Source organism: Somniosus microcephalus, chromosome 7 (assembly GCF_052327205.1).
Source record: "Somniosus microcephalus isolate GS21.2 chromosome 7, FLI_Smic_1.0, whole genome shotgun sequence".
Classification (NCBI taxonomy): domain Eukaryota; kingdom Metazoa; phylum Chordata; class Chondrichthyes; order Squaliformes; family Somniosidae; genus Somniosus; species Somniosus microcephalus.
The window spans coordinates 266,775,611-266,791,860 of record NC_140993.1 but is presented as its reverse complement, the minus strand read 5'-3'; the positions used below and the strand labels follow the sequence as shown (position 1 = coordinate 266,791,860).

At 49.6% G+C, this 16,250-nt stretch overlaps 1 protein-coding gene across 1 annotated transcript in view; it reads right to left on the bottom strand.

The window, feature by feature from the left end:
* Positions 1–4,899: 4,899 nt before the first annotated feature.
* Positions 4,900–16,250, bottom strand: part of pkhd1l1.1 (PKHD1 like 1, tandem duplicate 1) — a 248,397-nt gene continuing 237,046 nt past the window's right edge. The window contains exon 80 of the mRNA XM_085993995.1: positions 4,900–14,307. The gene's annotated coding sequence lies outside the window, so the exon portion shown is untranslated. The remainder of the gene's footprint in view (positions 14,308–16,250) is intronic.

The window sequence follows — 16,250 nt, the reverse complement described above, 5'->3', positions numbered from 1 at the left end:
TTTAAAAAAGCAAAATTAAAAGGGTATAAAGACTAAATGAATAGCTCTTTCAGAGAGCCGGCTTAGGGATGATGGGCTGAATGGCCGCCTTTGTGCTGTAAAATTCTATGACTTGCAGTTCTCTCCCAAGAGATATTGTCACTCAGAACATTGTCCCTTGTGTATGTTAAATACAGACTTTATCAGCACACATTATTCCACTGCAACTGAGGAACTTGGATCTGCTCGTAGTCCATACAACTTCAGAAGTACTTTCTTCCTCTTGGCAAGAACCTGGATCAATTTTGAGAGATATTTGGCCTCATTTCTGTTGCCCATCACTACACCCTGTCAAGATTTTGTGCCTGCACTGTTTCCGGATAGTGGTGCAATATAGCAGGCAGCAGAGAAGTGTGATTGACTAATTATTAACAGTAACAATTAAAATATTACCTGTCCACTTTTTTTTGTCTGTTTTCTACTGTTAACTTTTACATGATGGTCTCCTTTCAAATTGTCATGTTTAAATTTTGACATCAATTTTAAATGATTTCTCACTTGCTGCACCAGGTTGCACTGAGCTCTGTTTCATTCTGCACTGCATGAAGAATTCCTTTGTTAAACTTGAAAACAAACAATGAACTTTTTTTCTAGAGGATTGAAATGGCAGCAGTGAGCAACACAACAAAATAGGCAGACTTTGTGTCTGGTTCCTGCCTTAATTCAGCATTTCCTGTCTGTCTCTCTCTCTCTCTCTACTGATAAAGCAGAAAACCCCCTCCCCCACCAACGTACACACATGGAGAAAACAGATGACCCGAGACCGGAAAAACAAGCCAGCTTTGCTTGAAGCTAATAATGGCAGCAAAGTTTTATGATCATTACAGAACCTATGCAATATATTTTAGAATATTGAATGCTAGTGAAGGACTGCACTGTTCGTTGGAGCATGCAGTCATTATAACAATTAGTTTAAACACCAAAATTAGCATCAATATTAAAGTATTACTATTAATTATGTCCTTTAATCTCTGCACGTGTTTGCTATAGTTCTGAGAAATATTAATAGCTATTCTGGGGCATATAATTATTAAATTTTATTAGAATATTGTTCTTGAAGCCCTGATTTATATTATTCCACGTGACTCTAACATATGCATCTATAATTGTTCCCGATTTAGTGTTTTCTCCACTGCTTTATTAAGTGACTCAGATACAATTGTTTCTCAGATGTGTGAGTAATTCATGACTGCAGCAGTGAGGAAATACAGTAAAATGTGTAGCATAGACTCCATAAAGCCTGGTATAGTCGGCCTTGTGTGTTGTGCAGCAGAGTAACAAATGAGTTAGTGGAAGCTTCGATGATATCGATCTGGCCTCTAGTTTCAGTCAAGTTTCTCTCTTGAAATCCTGCCGTACAGATCTGGTCATTTTTTTGAAATGTTCTTGAACTAGATCTTGAATCTGGAACACTCCTCTAAAAAGCTGTAGAGGCTAGGGGTCAATTGAAAATTTCTAAACAGATTGATCGATTTTTTGTTAGTCAAGGTTATTAAGGATTAATTGCATGGTGGAACAGGCTCGAGGAGCTGAATGGTCTACTGTTCCTATAAGATTATATTGAAGAAGAGTTTCAACCCGAAATGTCAACTCAAATTTCTCTCCACGGATGTTGCCTGACCTGCTGAGTTTTTCCAGCATTCTCTGTTGTTATTTTGGATTTCCAGCATCTGCAGTATTTTGCTATCGTTATATTGACGTGCGATGGAATTGTACAGTACATATTTTGTTAAAACTACTTGTATGTCAACCGTCACAAACCCAATATGGCTTCCAGTGCTCAAGTATGTACTTGAAACAAACCTCATTGTCACGTTAATTTACCAAAAAAAACTTTGTAACAACTGTGTGATGTGTTGTGTTGGGAGCAACAATTACATAGAATTAAAAAGAATTTACAGCGCAGAAACAGGCCAGTCGGCCCAACAGGTCCGTGCCGGTGTTTATGCGCCACACGAGCCTCCTCCCACCCCTCTTCATCTCACCCTATCAGCCTATTCTTCTATTCCTTTCTCCCTCATGTGTTTATCTAGCTTCCCCTTAAATGCATCGATGCTGTTCGCCTCAACCACTCCCTGTGGTAGTGAGTTCCACATTCTCACCACTGAGTGGAGAAGTTTCTCCTGAATTCCCTATTGAATTTACGAGTGACTATCTTATATTTATGGCCTTTAGTTTCAGTTTCCCCTGCAAGTGGAAACATCTCTATGTCTACCCTATCGAACCCTTTCATAATTTCCTTTAAAGATCTCTACCAGGTCACCCCTCAGCCTTCTCTTTTCAAGGGAAAAGAGTTCAGTCTTTCCTGATAGTTATAACCTCTCAGTTCTGGTGTCATTCCTGTACTTTACAGGGCAGTGGATAGTGAGAGGATTCAGTGGAAGGTAAAATAGGAAAGTCAGGAAGGGGAGGAGAAGAATCTATTGTACTAAAGAGTAATAGAATGAGAGATTGGCCCTATTATCGACCTATTATAAGGGTGAATTTCCCTTCTTAGCTGGATACGGTAGGCTGATGGTTCTGGGACTGGACTCGACAATACAGGGTACTGAGCTCGTGAGTTCAACTCGCACCATGGAAAGTGTGAATTGAATTCAATAAATACTGATAATTTCTGGGCCAGCACTGGGAAAAATGACCACGAGAGATTGTTGTAAAACCCAACTGGTTCACGCGTGCCTTTCAGGGAGGGTTCTGCATCCCTTCCCGTCTGTGCTACACATGACTCCAGTCCCACACGAGATGGACTCGTAATGCCCGTGGGGTAACACGGGATGGGCAATAAACACTGGCTTGCCAGTGTCAACAGAACAAATAATGAAAGGTGCTTCTGTAAGTGGTGAATAATTGGAGAGTAAAACTGCATTAACACTATAGGGATATGGGGAGAAAGCAGGGACAGGACACTGAATTTGGATGATCAGCTATGATCTCATTAAATGGCGGAACAGGCTCGAGGGGCTGAATGGCCTACTCCTGCTCCTATCTTCTATGTTTCTATATATCGCATGAAGAGGTTTTGTTTTGGTTTGTATTAACACCAAGAAGTTCAGGTGCGAAACTTGAGCTGGAGCGGTGCAAAGCAGAGGGAGACTCCCTCCTCCAGCGCCCAACTCCAGATTTTCACAGCAAAACCACTTTGGACAGATGCGTTGATGTATAGGACACAAGGTCGCGTACTTATGTTCTCTCCTAACCTTGCTGACCACACTCTACTTTCAAAGCCAAGACGAGGAGCAATAATGTAACATGAAAAAGGAAGCTACCAAGGACAGAGACCTGTTGAACATCCTGTGTGCTGTGGTAAACTTTGGTCTGTGGGACTTTCTGCAAACATGCAATGTAGACTCTTAGCTGTCTCGTAATGCTTTCCTACAACAATTTTATTAGTATTACAGTACTATTCTCCAGTGAACCCAGGCTGCACATCACATTTTTCTGAAGTTCAAAGCTGATGAATATTCACGGTCACTAACTGTAAGTAGTTTGGTTGGTGAAAAGCTGGATCAAATTGTTGACCATTTAGTTAGTGCAAACACAGACAGCTACGCTCAGCCATCTGCTGTATGTTGGGACAGAGAACAGATCATTGCTACATATCTTACTGTTTTGCTTCCTAACCTCAGTGACGTAGGTGCTTGCACACACCACAGTTTGGTTTAACGCCTGACAATGTTTGCACCCAAGCTGCAGGTGTCGAGTATTTCTGGTTCAGTAAATTTTATCTGCTTCCTGTTCTGTAAATTCAGTTTGTTACCTAGTTTTCTTTTAGAAAACAGAGTGGGTAGGTGGAGTTACAGAAGTAATGATCATGATACAGCTCTCGAGTGATGCTGTGACCTGTGTAACCACACACACAAAAGTTTAGAGGTAGCAGAGTACGGAGATTCTCTGGGAAGGAGTGGTTCACTGCCCCTTGGCTGTCGACCAGAGACCTGTCCAGATAAAGAGAACTCCCTTTCACAACCTCAGGCCATCTCGGAGCGCTTTACAGCCAATTAAGTACTTTTTAAGTGTAGTCACTGTTGTAATGTAAGAATCGTGGGAGCCAATTTGCGCACAGCAAGCTCCCACAAACAGCAATGTGATAATGACCAGATGATCTGTTTTAGTGATGTTGGTTGAGGGATAAATATTGGCCCAGGACACTGGGGAGAGCTCCCCTGCTCTTCTTCGAAATAGTGTCATGGGATCTTTTCCATCAACCTAAGAGGGCAGGTTTAAAGTTTCATCTGAATGATGGGGCACCTCCGACAGTGCTGCACTCCCTCAGCACTGCACTGGGAGTGCCAGCCTAGATTTTGTGCTCAAGTCCCTGGAGTGGGACTGTGAACACACAACCCTCTGACTCAGAGACAAGAGTGCTACCCACTGCGCCACAGCTGACACCTTTTGAGATTCAGAAAGTGCGTTGAGGTTCCCTTCCGTCTGCTCGGACCGCTACAGGGCCCCGCACTTGTGCTTTTGATCTTGCAGCGCAAGTGGCGAGAAACATCATTCACCTTCATTTACCAGGTTTTCCGCTCACGACCGGCCAGCGGAAAGGTTGGGGTGTCGTGGGGCGCCCGCCCTACCTTCTGCTGGGGGAGGGGGGAGAGAGGGGGTTTGTTTAAAGTCTGATCACAAGTGCACTGGTTCCACATCCATTGGGACAACTTTCTTTAACGGGAGCCCCGATTACAGGTAAGCAAGAGCAGACAGATTATTTGCGAGTGATTACTGCCTCAACGCAATTGATCATCAACACTAGGAAAATGGGTACTGGAATTTATATTCCCAAAACTTTATAACTAATCTTGTGAACTGAGCCATACCAATTTTTTTTTTTCTAAAATAAATTTTTATTCAACACCTGAGCAATTTAATGTCATTGAAAGTCTTTATTTTACATCTAATCAAAATCATTCTTAAAAATTCCCATTGATTTAATTATAGTTGCAGCTCAACACAGGAAATGTGAAGTAATGCATTTTGCAAGTTAGAACAGTTAACAGTACTACAAATGATAAGATCTCTCACAGAGCAGAGAGCCCTTCATGCGCAGGTACATAGGTGGCAGGGCAGGTGGATAAAACCATGAAAAGGCAAACAGAATCCTTGCTATTGTGTTTAGGGACACAGAATGCAAGTGCGAGGTAATGTTGAATTTCTACAGGACCTTAGTTTGGCTGCAGGTCAAGTATTGGGTACAGTTTTGGGCATAGGAAAGATATAAACCAGGGCTGTCAAATACATAGACCACTAGCCAATTGGGAATCAAAATGTCTAACTAGTAAACATAAAATGAATCATACACGCCGTCATTGGTCTTATGTAGTTGTTGATCTCAATAATTACACACCATATGTGTGAACATTAACCTTTTTCTGTGTTGGCTAGTAAAATGAAAAGCAGAGTGTGAGTGTTTTACTTCCTTGGTCAGTGAATGATGGGAGATGTTCGTTCAGTAATTATAAACATGTAAAGTACATTTACCTGGATTGTGTGTCAGGCATTTCCTACTAAAATTAGTGCATGTGGGTAAAACTGTCTCCATAGCAACACTTGTGACAAGTCAGCGGTTTCTATTGGACAACACGGATATAAAACAAAAGCAAAAGCTTCGGAGTAGAGTGACTGGGATGTTACCAGGGTGAGAAGTGAGAAGTGAGGGCTACTTTCGCCAGGTGAGGAGGTTAAGGGTTAAGCTAATGGAGGTCGCCAAGATTGTGTTGGATTACGCGGAGTTAAATAATGATCGACTGCTTCCATTGGTCGGTAACGAGAGGGCAGGAATTTAAGATAATCATAAAGAGAATTGAAGGAGAGGTTAGAAAAAATATGTTTGCACAAAGGATGGTTAGAATGTGAATTCTGTGCCACAAACTGTTATGAAGCAGAATCCATCAATAAAAAGGAATTAGACCATTCCTTAAAAAAGAGGAATGTTAAAGGGTGTGGGAAGTGAGCGGGAGAGTGGGATTAGACTGGGTGGAATATTAAAGGGTATGGGGAGTGAGGGGGAGAGTGTGATTAGACTGTGGGATATTAAAGGTTATAGGGAGTGAGAGGGAGAGTGGGATTAGACTGGGTGTGATATTAAAGGGTATGGGGAGTGAGGGGGAGAGTGGGATTAGACTGGGTGGGATATTAAAGGGTATGGGGAGTGAGGGGAGAGTGGGATTAGACTGGGTGGGATATTAAAGGGTGTGGGGAGTGAGGGGGAGAGTGGGATTAGACTGGGTGTGATATTAAAGGGCACGGGGAGTGAGGGGGAGAGTGGGATTAGACTGGGTGGGATATTAAAGGGTATGGGGAGTGAGGGGGAGAGTGTGATTAGACTGGGTGGGATATTAAAGGGTATGGGGAGTGAGCAGGAGAGTGGGATTAGACTGGGTGTGATATTAAAGGGTATGGGGAGTGAGGGGGAGAGTGGGATTAGACTGGGTGGGATATTAAAGGGTGTGGGGAGTGAGGGGGAGAGTGGGATTAGACTGGGTGGGATATTAAAGGGCACGGGGAGTGAGCGGGAAAGTGGGATTAGACTGGGTGGGATATTAAAGGGTATGGGGAGTGAGGGGGAGAGTGTGATTAGACTGGGTGGGATATTAAAGGGTATGGGGAGTGAGCAGGAGAGTGGGATTAGACTGGGTGGGATATTAAAGGGTGTGGGGAGTGAGGGGAGAGGGATTAGACTGGGTGGGATATTAAAGGGTATGGGGAGGAGGAGAGTGGGGTTAGACTGGGTGGGATATTAAAGGGTGCGGGGAGTGAGCAGGAGAGTGGGATTAGACTGGGTGGGATATTAAAGGGTGTGGGGAGTGAGGGGGAGAGTGGGATTAGACTGGGTGGGATATTAAACGGTATGGGGAGTGAGGGGGAGAGTGGGATTAGACTGGGTGGGATATTAAAGGGTACGGGGGGTGAGGGGAGAGTGGGATTAGACTGGGTAGGATATTAAAGGGTGCGGGGAGTGAGGCGAGAGTGGGATTGGACTGGGTGGGATATTAAATGGTACGGGGAGTGAGGGGAGAGTGAGATTAGACTGGGTGGAATATTAAAGGGGGCAGGGAGTGAGGGGGCAAGTGGGATTAGACTGGGTGGGATATCAAAGGGTAAGGGGAGGGGGAGAGTGGGATTAGACTGGGTGGGATATTAAATGGTGCGGGGAGGGGGAGAGTGGGATTAGACTGGGTGGGATATTAAAGGGTGTGGGAGTGAGGGGGAGAGTGGGATTAGACTGGGTGGGATATTAAAGCGTGTGGCGAGCGAGGGGGAGAGTGGGATTAGACTGGGTGGGATATTAAAGGGTGCGGGGAGTGAGGGGGAGAGTGGGATTAGACTGGGTGGGATGTTAAAGGGTGCGGGGAGTGAGGGGGAGAGTGTGATTAGACTGGGTGGGATATTAAAGGGTATGGGGAGTGAGGGGGAGAGTGGGATTAGACTGGGTGGGATATTAAAGGGTGCGGGAAGTGAGGAGGAGAGTGGGATTAGACTGGGTGGGATATTAAAGGGTATGGGGAGTGAGGAGGAGAGTGGGATTAGACTGGGTGGAAAGGGTACGGGGAGTGGGTGGGATATTAAAGGGTATGGAGAGTGAGGGGAGAGTGGGATTAGACTGGGTGGGATATTAAAAGGTACGGGGAGTGAGCAGGAGAGTGGGATTAGACTGGGTGGGATATTAAAGGGTATGGGGAGTGAGCAGGAGAGTGGGATTAGACTGGGTGGGATATTAAAGGGTGTGGGAGTGAGGGGGAGAGTGGGATTAGACTGGGTGGGATATTAAAGCGTGTGGCGAGCGAGGGGGAGAGTGGGATTAGACTGGGTGGGATATTAAAGGGTGCGGGGAGTGAGGGGGAGAGTGGGATTAGACTGGGTGGGATTTTAAAGGGTGCGGGGAGTGAGGGGGAGAGTGTGATTAGACTGGGTGGGATATTAAAGGGTATGGGGAGTGAGCAGGAGAGTGGGATTAGACTGGGTGGGATATTAAAGGGTGCGGGAAGTGAGGAGGAGAGTGGGATTAGACTGGGTGGGATATTAAAGGGTATGGGGAGTGAGGAGGAGAGTGGGATTAGACTGGGTGGAAAGGGTACGGGGAGTGGGTGGGATATTAAAGGGTATGGAGAGTGAGGGGAGAGTGGGATTAGACTGGGTGGGATATTAAAGGGTGTGGGGAGTGAGGGGGAGAGTGGGATTAGACTGGTTGGGATATTAAAGGGCACGGGGAGTGAGCGGGAAAGTGGGATTAGACTGGGTGGGATATTAAAGGGTATGGGGAGTGAGGGGGAGAGTGTGATTAGACTGGGTGGGATATTAAAGGGTATGGGGAGTGAGCAGGAGAGTGGGATTAGACTGGGTGGGATATTAAAGGGTGTGGGGAGTGAGGGGAGAGGGATTAGACTGGGTGGGATATTAAAGGGTATGGGGAGGAGGAGAGTGGGGTTAGACTGGGTGGGATATTAAAGGGTGCGGGGAGTGAGCAGGAGAGTGGGATTAGACTGGGTGGGATATTAAAGGGTGTGGGGAGTGAGGGGGAGAGTGGGATTAGACTGGGTGGGATATTAAACGGTATGGGGAGTGAGGGGGAGAGTGGGATTAGACTGGGTGGGATATTAAAGGGTACGGGGGGTGAGGGGAGAGTGGGATTAGACTGGGTAGGATATTAAAGGGTGCGGGGAGTGAGGCGAGAGTGGGATTGGACTGGGTGGGATATTAAATGGTACGGGGAGTGAGGGGAGAGTGAGATTAGACTGGGTGGAATATTAAAGGGGGCAGGGAGTGAGGGGGCAAGTGGGATTAGACTGGGTGGGATATCAAAGGGTAAGGGGAGGGGGAGAGTGGGATTAGACTGGGTGGGATATTAAATGGTGCGGGGAGGGGGAGAGTGGGATTAGACTGGGTGGGATATTAAAGGGTGTGGGAGTGAGGGGGAGAGTGGGATTAGACTGGGTGGGATATTAAAGCGTGTGGCGAGCGAGGGGGAGAGTGGGATTAGACTGGGTGGGATATTAAAGGGTGCGGGGAGTGAGGGGGAGAGTGGGATTAGACTGGGTGGGATGTTAAAGGGTGCGGGGAGTGAGGGGGAGAGTGTGATTAGACTGGGTGGGATATTAAAGGGTATGGGGAGTGAGGGGGAGAGTGGGATTAGACTGGGTGGGATATTAAAGGGTGCGGGAAGTGAGGAGGAGAGTGGGATTAGACTGGGTGGGATATTAAAGGGTATGGGGAGTGAGGAGGAGAGTGGGATTAGACTGGGTGGAAAGGGTACGGGGAGTGGGTGGGATATTAAAGGGTATGGAGAGTGAGGGGAGAGTGGGATTAGACTGGGTGGGATATTAAAAGGTACGGGGAGTGAGCAGGAGAGTGGGATTAGACTGGGTGGGATATTAAAGGGTATGGGGAGTGAGCAGGAGAGTGGGATTAGACTGGGTGGGATATTAAAGGGTGTGGGAGTGAGGGGGAGAGTGGGATTAGACTGGGTGGGATATTAAAGCGTGTGGCGAGCGAGGGGGAGAGTGGGATTAGACTGGGTGGGATATTAAAGGGTGCGGGGAGTGAGGGGGAGAGTGGGATTAGACTGGGTGGGATTTTAAAGGGTGCGTGGAGTGAGGGGGAGAGTGTGATTAGACTGGGTGGGATATTAAAGGGTATGGGGAGTGAGCAGGAGAGTGGGATTAGACTGGGTGGGATATTAAAGGGTGCGGGAAGTGAGGAGGAGAGTGGGATTAGACTGGGTGGGATATTAAAGGGTATGGAGAGTGAGGGGAGAGTGGGATTAGACTGGGTGGGATATTAAAAGGTATGGGGAGTGAGCGGAGAGTGGGATTAGACTGGGTGGGATATTAAAGGGTACAGGGAGTGAGGCGAGAGTGGGATTAGACTGGGTGGGATATTAAAAGGTACGGGGAGTGAGCAGGAGAGTGGGATTAGACTGGGTGGGATATTAAAGGGTATGGGGAGTGAGCAGGAGAGTGGGATTAGACTGGGTGGGATATTAAAGGGTACGGGGAGTGAGCAGGAGAGTGGGATTAGACTGGGTGGGATATTAAAGGATGTGGGGAGTGAGGGGAGAGTGGGATTAGACTGGGTGGGATATTAAAGGGTATGGGGAGTGAAGAGGAGAGTGGGATTAGACTGGGTGGGATATTAAAGGGTATGGGGAGTGAGGGGAGAGTGGGATTAGACTGGGTGGGATATTAAAGGGTATGGAGAGTGGGATTAGACTGGGTGGGATATTAAAGGGTATGGGAGAAGGGGGAGAGCGGGATTAGACTGGGTGGGATATTAAAGTCTACGGGGAGTGAGGGGGAGAGTGGGATTAGACTGGGTGGGATATTAAACGGTATGGGGAGTGAGGGGGAGAGTGGGATTAGACTGGGTGGGATATTAAAGCGTGCAGGGAGTGAGGGGGAGAGTGGGATTAGACTGGGTGGGATAGTAAAGGGTATGGGGAGTGAAGGGAGAGTGGGATTAGACTGGGTGGGATATTAAAGGGTATGGAGAGTGGGATTAGACTGGGTGGGATATTAAAGGGTATGGGAGAAGGGGGAGAGCGGGATTAGACTGGGTGGGATATTAAAGTCTACGGGGAGTGAGGGGGAGAGTGGGATTAGACTGGGTGGGATATTAAACGGTATGGGGAGTGAGGGGGAGAGTGGGATTAGACTGGGTGGGATATTAAAGCGTGCAGGGAGTGAGGGGGAGAGTGGGATTAGACTGGGTGGGATAGTAAAGGGTATGGGGAGTGAAGGGAGAGTGGGATTAGACTGGGTGGGATATTAAAGGGTACGGGAGTGAGGGGGAGAGTGGGATTAGACTGGATGGGATAGTAAAGGGTGTGGGGAGTGAGGGGGAGAGTGGGATTAGACTGGGTGGGATATTAAAGGGTACGGGGAGTGAGGGAGAGAGTGGGATTAGACTGGGTGGGATATTAAAGGGTGTGGGGAGTGAGGGGGAGAGTGGGATTAGACTGGGTGGGATATTAAAGGGTGCAGGGAGTGAGGGGGAGAGTGGGATTAGACTGGGTGGGATATTAAAGGTTGCGGGAAGTGAGGGGAGAGTGGGATTAGACTGGGTGGGATATTAAAGGGTATGGGGAGGAGAGTGGGATTAGACTGGGTGGGATATTAAAGGGTATGGGGAGTGAGGGGGAGAGTGTGATTAGACTGGGTGGAAAGGGTACGGTGAGTGGGTGGGATATTAAAGGGTATGGAGAGTGAGGGGAGAGTGGGATTAGACTGGGTGGGATATTAAAAGGTATGGGGAGTGAGCGGAGAGTGGGATTAGACTGGGTGGGATATTAAAGGGTACAGGGAGTGAGGGGGAGAGTGGGATATTAAAGGGTGCGGGGAGTGAGGGGAGAGTGTGATTAGAGTGGGTGGGATATTAAATGGTACGGGGAGTGAAGCGAGAGTGGGATTAGACTGGGTGGGATATTAAAGTGTACGGGGAGTGAGCAGGAGAGTGGGATTAGACTGGGTGGGATAATAAAGGATGTGGGGAGTGAGGGGAGAGTGGGATTAGACTGGGTGGGTTATTAAAGGGTACGGGGAGTGAGCAGGAGAGTGGGATTAGACTGGGTGGGATATGAAAGGTGTATTGGGAGTGAGCAGGAGAGTGGGATTAGACTGGGTGGGGTATTAAAGGGTATGGGAGAAGGGGGAGAGCGGGATTAGACTGGGTGGGATATTAAAGTCTACGGGGAGTGAGGGGGAGAGTGGGATTAGACTGGGTGGGATATTAAACGGTATGGGGAGTGAGGGGGAGAGTGGGATTAGACTGGGTGGGATATTAAAGCGTGCAGGGAGTGAGGGGGAGAGTGGGATTAGACTGGGTGGGATAGTAAAGGGTATGGGGAGTGAAGGGAGAGTGGGATTCGACTGGGTGGGATATTAAAGGGTACGGGAGTGAGGGGGAGAGTGGGATTAGACTGGGTGGGATATTAAAGGGTATGGGGAGTGAGGAGGAGAGTGGGATTAGACTGGGTGGGATATTAAAGGGTATGGGGAGTGAGGAGGAGAGTGGGATTAGACTGGGTGGGATATTAAAGGGTACGGGGAGTGAGCAGGAGAGTGGGATTAGACTGGGTGGGATATTACAGGGTGCGGGGAGTGAGCGGAGAGTGGGATTAGACTGGCCGGGATATTAAAGGGTACGGGGAGTTGAGGGGGAGAGTGGGATTAGACTGGGTGGGATATTAAAGGGTACGGGGAGTGAGCAGGAGAGTGGGATTAGACTGGGTGGGATATTAAAGGGTGTGGGGAGTGACGGGAGAGTGGGATTAGACTGGGTGGAATATTAAAGGGTATGGGGAGTGAGGGGGAGAGTGAGATTAGACTGGGTGGGATATTAAAGCGTGTGGCGAGTGAGGGGGAGAGTGGGATTAGACTGGGTGGGATATTAAAGGGTACGGGGAGTGAGCAGGAGAGTGGGATTAGACTGGGTGGGATATTACAGGGTGCGGGGAGTGAGCGGAGAGTGGGATTAGACTGGCCGGGATATTAAAGGGTACGGGGAGTTGAGGGGGAGAGTGGGTTTAGACTGGGTGGGATATTAAAGGGTACGGGGAGTGAGCAGGAGAGTGGGATTAGACTGGGTGGGATATTAAAGGGTGTGGGGAGTGAGGGGAGAGTGCGATTAGACTGGGTGGAATATTAAAGGGTATGGGGAGTGAGGGGGAGAGTGGGATTAGACTGGGTGGGATATTAAAGCGTGTGGCGAGTGAGGGGGAGAGTGGGATTGGGCTGGGTGGGATATTAAAGGGTATGGGGAGTGAGGGGAGAGTGGGATTAGACTGGGTGGGATATTAAAGGGTATGGAGAGTGGGATTAGACTGGGTGGGATATTAAAGGGTACGGGAGAAGGGGGAGAGCGGGATTAGACTGGGTGGGATATTAAAGTCTACGGGGAGTGAGGGGGAGAGTGGGATTAAACTGGGTGGGATATTAAACGATATGGAGAGTGAGGGGGAGAGTGGGATTAGACTGGGTGGGATATTAAAGGGTGCAGGGAGTGAGGGGGAGAGTGGGATTAGACTGGGTGGGATAGTAAAGGGTATGGGGAGTGAAGGGAGAGTGGGATTAGACTGGGTGGGATATTAAAGGGTGTGGGAGTGAGGGGGAGAGTGGGATTAGACTGGGTGGGATATTAAAGGGTGTGGGGAGTGAGGGGAGAGTGGGATTAGACTGGGTGGGCTATTAAATGATATAGGGAGTGAGCAGGAGAGTGGGATTAAACTGGGTGGGATATTGAAGCGTGTGGCGAGCGAGGGGGAGAGTGGGATTCGACTGGGTGGGATATTAAAGGGTGCGGGGAGTGAGGGAGAGAGTGGGATTAGACTGGGTGGGATATTAAAGGGTACAGGGAGTGAAGGGGCGAGTGTGATTAGACTGGGTGGGATATTAAAGGGTATGGGGAGTGAGGGGGAGAGTGGGATTAGACTGTGTGGGATATTACAGGGTGCGGGGAGTGAGCAGGAGAGTGGGATTAGACTGGGTGGGATATTAAAGGGTGCAGGGAGTGAGGGGGAGAGTGGGATTAGACTGGGTGGGATATTAGAGGGAATGGGGAGGAGGAGAGTGGGATTAGACTGGGTGGGACATTAAAGGGTATGGGGAGTGAGGAGGAGAGTGGGATTAAACTGGGTGGGATATTAAAGGGTATGGGGAGTGAGGGGGAGAGTGGGATTAGACTGGGTGGGATATTAAAGGGTACGGGGAGTGAGGGGGAGAGTGGGATTAGACTGGGTGGGATATTAAAGGGTACGGGGAGTGAGGGGAGATTAAACTGGGTGGGATATTAAACGGTGCGGGGAGTGAGGGGGAGAGTGGGATTAGACTGGGTGGGATATTAAAGGGTGCGGGGAGTGAGGGGAAAGTGGGATTAGACTGGGTGGGATATTGAATGGTATGGGGAACGAGCAGGAGAGTGAGATTAGACTGGGTGGGATATTAAACGGTACAGGGAGTGAGGGGAGAGAGATTAGACTGGGTGGGATATCCCCTGCATTAACATCACGTGAAAAGTGCCGTTAAATCAAAAGCACCGATAATTAGTCATCGTATATTAATGAATATATAGAACAAGGTCTGGTGAAACAAAAAGGAACAAAAATGATCTGTTCAAGATTTAGTTTCAAAGGAGAAACACATATTAAAACCTTCGGCAAACCATCTTACTCGATACACCCGCTGTCCAATTACATGAAACAATGATTTGATTTATTCCAAAAATTGAAAATCTTCCGATTTCATTTGTTGCTTGGTCCTCGGCAATCAGGATTACCTTGCCCTGCAAAACAAATGGTTATTTTAGTTTATTCAATGTTAAACGATATCAAAGAAAATACTTAAAAAATTAAATTTGTGGGTCACAAAAATGCTGGACCTTAAAATGTCACGTGAAGAATGGGCGAAAACATCGTTCTAAAAAAAAAACCTTCAATATATGAACATCAATAATATTTAGCGGCTAATTGTAATCAGCCTGAGGACCTGCCTGGAGCTGAAGGGAGCGGCTGTCAATGGTGGAGCGGAGAGAATGGGGCTGCAGGAGATCACTGCGGTCGGGAGGGGAAAGACTGCGGACAAGACTCTTAAAATTGATTCTCTGGGACATAGAAAGTCAGCGGAAGCTGATGAGGATGGGAGTGAAACTAGCAGCACTGCATTTAGCATGGATGGTGGCCAGCAGGAAAAGAGGTCATCGGTGAGGTGATAATCAATAGTATCCCCCCTCCCCACCCCAACCCCCTCCCCACATCACATCCACCCCCCCTCCCCACACCCCACACCCCATCCCCACACACACCCCCTCACCCCACACCCCCTCACCCCCACACCCATCCCCACCCACATCCCATCCACCCCCCCACCCCACCCCCGCCCTCACACCCCATCCCCACATCACATCCACCCCCCCTCCCCACACCCCATCCCCACACACACCCCCTCACCCCCACACCCATCCCCACCCCACCCACATCCCATCCACCCCCCCACCCCACCCCCGCCCTCACACCCCATCCCATCACATCCACCCCCCCTCCCCACACCCTACACCCCATCCCCACACACACCCCCTCACCCCACACCCCCTCACCCCCACACCCATCCCCACCCCACTCACATCCCATCCACAGCCCCACCCCCGCCCTCACACCCCAACCCCACATCACATCCACCCCCCCTCCCCACACCCCACACCCCATCCCCACACCCCCCCCCTCACCCCACCCCCCCACACCCATCCCCACCCCACCCACATCCCATCCACCCCCCCACCCCACCCCCGCCCTCACACCCCATCCCCACATCACATCCACCCCCCCTCCCCACACCCCATCCCCAACCCCACACCCCACCCCGTCCCCACCCACATCCCATCCCCACACACCCCATCCCCACCCCAACCCCCTCCCATCACATCCACCCCCATCCCCACACCCCATCCCCACCCCCACACCCCATCCCCACCCCCACACCCCATCCCCACCCCCACACCCCATCCCCACCCCCACACCCCATCCCCACACATCCCACCCATCCCCACCCCCACACCCCATCCCCACACATCCCACCCCACCATCTCCACCCACCCCACCACCACCCACCCCACCATCTCCACCCACCCCACCACCACCCACCCCACCATCTCCACCCATCCCACCACCACCCACCCCACCATCTCCACCCATCCCACCCCCACCCACCCCACCATCTCCACCCATCCCCACCCCCACCATCTCCACCCATCCCCACCCCCACCATCTCCACCCATCCCCACCACCACCCACCCCACCATCTCCACCCATCCCCACCACCACCCACCCCACCATCTCCACCCATCCCCACCACCACCCACCCCACCATCTCCACCCATCCCACCCCCACCCACCTCACCATCTCCACCCATCCCCACCCCCACATCCCATCCCCACCACCCCACCCCCTTTGCAGACTCTTTGGGCTCGAATTTCATCGGGCCGTGGAGGCGTGTGGGGGGTTAAAATCGCAAAATCGGGGGCACAAACTCATCCCGCCCCCAACTCGCCTCCATGCCAGTTTCACAGGAGGTGGGTACCCGACCTGTGCTGGGTGCCGCCTCCCCAAGACGGGAAGGGGATTAGTGTCAATTAACTGCCTGTTAACAGGTAGTTAACAGGCAGTTTTTAGCCTAATCCCTATTTTTATCCCTGAAGTGTGGGATTCACGACGGCTCCAAACCATGGCAAG